The sequence below is a fragment of the Amphiura filiformis genome, chromosome 1 (assembly GCF_039555335.1).
Source record: "Amphiura filiformis chromosome 1, Afil_fr2py, whole genome shotgun sequence".
Taxonomy (NCBI): domain Eukaryota; kingdom Metazoa; phylum Echinodermata; class Ophiuroidea; order Amphilepidida; family Amphiuridae; genus Amphiura; species Amphiura filiformis.
In genome coordinates, this window is record NC_092628.1 from 10,364,412 (window position 1) to 10,369,068 (window position 4,657).

Here is a 4,657-nt window from a genome sequence, read left to right on the forward strand (position 1 = left end):
TTCAACTTTGGAGGTGACGCGTATGTAGGGCTGTTAAGACCCCCTTTTCAACATCGCTGTCACCCAAAGACCCCATATTTTTTACGAACACATGCTCTGCCCCCTATTTTTCTATTTGATCTGTCACCCAAAGACCCTTACAAGTTCAATTTAAACAGCAACTTTCATTTTTCACTGATTTTGTTACTTATTTTGAAAAAACAATGAAATTTGAAGCCATTTAGAACTAGAAATTCGATTTTCGAGGGTTTTTTGGCGCTGTTTCGGCTCTCACCCAAAAATTCCATTTAAAAAAAAGATCATGTTCTCACCCAATGACCCCATATTTTTTACATTTTGCTCTCACCGAATGCCAAAAATCATGCTCTCACCCAATGACCCCATATTTTTTACATTTTGCTCTCACCGAATGCCCCTTAGTGCGAAAGTGCCAGCCCTACACCTATATCCATTTCATATTGAAGTGCCCCCCCCCCTCCCCCGGGCACATACTCCCTCCCTGTGGAAGATATTTCCAAAATCTTCCACAGGGGTAGTGTAGATTTAAAATGGAACAGCCTGTTTTGAAGCAAAAGCCTTTTCTGTATGTATAATATATAAAGTAGTGTGTGTTATTCCTTTGCAGTATTATAGTAGGTATGTGCTTTAAAACATCATTTGCCAAAGAAAATCAAAATGTAGATTTTTGTATGAATTTGTATCAGATTTATCTAAATATTGCCTTTAGAAATTAAATAATAATTTGTATCTGTTAATTGTGTTATGCACTGTTTCATAGCATATGTTCATTTGAAGCAAAAGCCTCTTCTGTATTAAGTGGTGTGATATTTCTTTACAGTATTTTATTAGGTATGTGCTTGAACATCATTTGCCAAAGAAAATCATAATGTAGATTTTTGTATGAATTTGTATCAGATTTATCTAAATATCAGGGTTGTTTGATTTAAATCACGCCGATTTAAATCACTGATTTTTTTAAATCACTGATTTGAATCAACTTTTTCATTTTTTACCATTTTTAATAAATGTAAGTTAATTTCTTTCTTAAATTGACTATTTTACTTCATTCCTGATGTTTCTACAACTTTTGGATACATTTAAAATACCTCTATGATGTCACTTTATCTATTGCTAAAATTCATCTTCAAGGTGCAGAATTCAACAGGTTTTTCCCCACGATTTGCCAAATGTTTTCTTTGAAATTTTCACATGTAAAAACACGTTTTGAAACCTGATAGGATTGCACATATGTCTAGCATTCCACTTGTCTCTTTTGAATATATTATGGGGTATAGCAGTTCTTGGAATTTAAAAACAAAAACAAACAAAATTGACTTAAATAAAATTGAAAAAAATTGAAAATCAAAAAAGTCTTCAACCCTGTTAAATATTGCTTTTAGAAATTGATTAATAATCTGTATCGGATTGAGCACTGCGGAAATTGCACCAAAATACAACTGAAAAATGTGAAGTCAAATGGCAAGATATTTTGAGAGTTGGTAAAATGATTTTTTATAAACAAAAAGACTTCCAGTACTTTTATTTTAGCATTTTATGTGATTTTAGAGGGGGTAACCTTATTGGTATATGATATGGATTTTTCTTCAAACTTACATACAATATCAAATATTGTCCTCTTTATGCACATGTAAAATAAACAAGAACATTTTTAGCGCAAATGTGAATAATTAGCAAGCTTATATGTTGGTATGCGCAAATTGCATTGTGGTCCCTCTCATTGTACATAGCAAAGCATGCAAAGGTTTGCTGTATTAAACTTTATAGAATATAGAAGTCCCTGTTTTCCCCCAAAGACCCTCTACTTCCCTTGTTTCCCCCAAAAGATACCTTCTTACCCCGACTAATTTTTTTTCTTATTCCACCCACCCCCACCCCCCCCAAAAAAATAAGACCAATTTTCACTCCCTAAACCCTTTTTGTGAACAAATTCCTGTTACAACATCTGCAACAAAAAGACCCAATTTGTAGAATCTGCCCCAAAAGAGGTAAGTTTTAGGCTCTTTCCTCAAAAAGTCCCATTTTTAGCATGCCCCAAAATACCCCATTTTTAAGATCTTGCCTAAAAGGACTGCAGTCTTTAGCATCTGCTCCCAAAGAGTAAGACCCATTTTTTTAGCATTTTCCTCGCATGTTGAAAGTTGCAACTACACATGCATGTTACTTGGTTACTGGAGTGACTACCAGGGTTGTATGTTTCTGAGTGAGTCCTAATCTATTCTATAGAGGCCTTGCATGTGATGTATCATCCCGTAAATATGGCGGACTACTCAAATGCATTCAACGAAAGCATGATTGCAATCTACCGTGACAGTTCGTCTCACACACGTCTCTCCCTGAACTACGATCAAATAGGTTGATGACAACATTTGATTGAATGGACTGCACTCCGCCATAACTACGGTGAAGGACACCGGTTCAAATCCTTTGTTTGGAGCCAATCGATAAACTCATGCAAGGCCTCTCTATTGGAACTGTGTGAGAATCTTTGGGTTGCTATGTTATGTAACAAAAGTATTTGAGATCAGCAGATAATACACACACAATAATGTTGTTAAGTTCATGATTATTGTTTTATTAGCAAATGGACAGAATCCTTTTTTATGTATATTTATTTGCTGTAGCATTCTTGCTGGTTTCCATTGGCGAGACACAATTCACACATGTAAACTTTGCCTAAAAAATTAGTTACACATCCATTCGTCATCTGCATCACATACTGTTGTATTTAAAAAGGCTGCCTTGTGTAATTTGTGTGATCAAATAGAGGCCTTGCATGTGACGTATCATCCCGTAAATATGGCGGACTACTCAAATGCATTCAACAAAAGCATGATTGCAATCTACCATGACAGTTCGTCTCACACACATAACCCTGCACTACGATCAAATAGGTTGATGACAACATTTGATTGAATGGACTGCACTCCGCCATAACTACGGTGAAAGACACGGTTCAAATCCTTTGTTTGGAGCCAATCGATAATTTCATGCAGGGCCTCTATTGTGATGAGATACACTGTAAAATTGATTTTATATATCTTAATTTTGAGGTATTAATACTATTGTCACAATATTACAATCTCATGTCTATTCATAAAAGAAAGAAGTCTACTGAAATATAAAATAACAATATATGAAATACAACATCGATAATAAAAATCACACAAGGCAGCCTTTTAAGATGCAACAGTGCAGACGACGAAATAATACTATTATTATGTACAATTTGTTAGCATGGCGTGTATGAAAATATTATTTTTATAAAATGTATGATGCTATATCATGATTCGTAACATTTGTGGTTAAATCACACACAGTACTTAGAAATGTTTGTATTTGGAAAGACTTATTGCATAGTGTTGGTTAATAAAATCAGTAATGACAATATAATTTGCATCTACGATTCATCAATATTTGGTTTGAATCATCCAAAATATTCTTGATTTGTTTGCAGGGCATAAATCAACCCAGCAAACAAAAATGTTCTTAAAATGTTATAAACGTGTTATAATCACGTTTGGATTTTGTTCAAAACGTTTTAATAACATTTAAATGTCGGGTTAAATAAATGTCATGAATGCATTTTTAAAAACATTTGATTTGAAAAACCACTATAACAATATTTTAAAATGTTGTCAAAACGTTATTGCAAAATATTTTTGGCAAACATTTTTGCAAAATATTTTACCATGTTTTCCATCAAGTTTTCAAAAATATTTTCTGAATGTTATTAAAACATTTTATATCCTTTATATAACCCAACACAAAAACATTTTCTAGAAAACATTTTGTGTTTGCTGGGAATACACTATAACTAACTAGAACTACAGTTAGGCCAAAAAAAAATATTGTTGTGTTGCCCTCAAGTGGAAAAATGGGAAAATTGGGTAGGACGGTCGGATTATTATTTTTTTTTTTTTTTTAACCTTCAGTTTTAAAAATCCCCTCAAATATTAAATAATGCTTGTTCAATTAGGGACATTTGTCAATTTTGACTTCTGGATACCTGTTAGACAACAATTAAAGACTAGTCTTACAATAAAATATTAATTTTAAGTGAAAAACATTGAGTTTTTGAACAAATCTGTAAAAATCATCATTCAAAAAAAAAAAAAAAAAAATTGCGACCCTGATTTTTCAGGATTTAGGGTAGGACGGTTGAGGGCAACACAACAATATTTTTTTTTGGCCTTATGCATAATTATTTGTTGATTTTTCAACTGCATAGCTCATGGCGAATGAACACTGCGCAGAACTGATAATATTTTGTCAGGTCTCTCAAACTACATTAACAACATTTGTGAAAGCCTGAAAGCTTTAATCATAGTGGTCCAACAAGGGTACATGTATTACATCCATTTCAATCAGGCCCATTATGATAGCTATAGGGCCCAAATCCATCAAAAGTTCCATTTCTTTTAAAGACATGTTTAAAATTAGACCAAAAGGTACCAATTCTCTTGATTGAAAAACCCACTTTTGGGTTCCTTTCTAGATGCAAGGTGTAGGAAGTCCTGCACCACCCCAGAAAACTGGTGATGAGCCTGAATTCAATTAATAAGTTTTGTTGATTCATACGAGTCAAACATGAAAGCATTAAAAAAAAATATACATGAGTAACATAACATGACCCTTT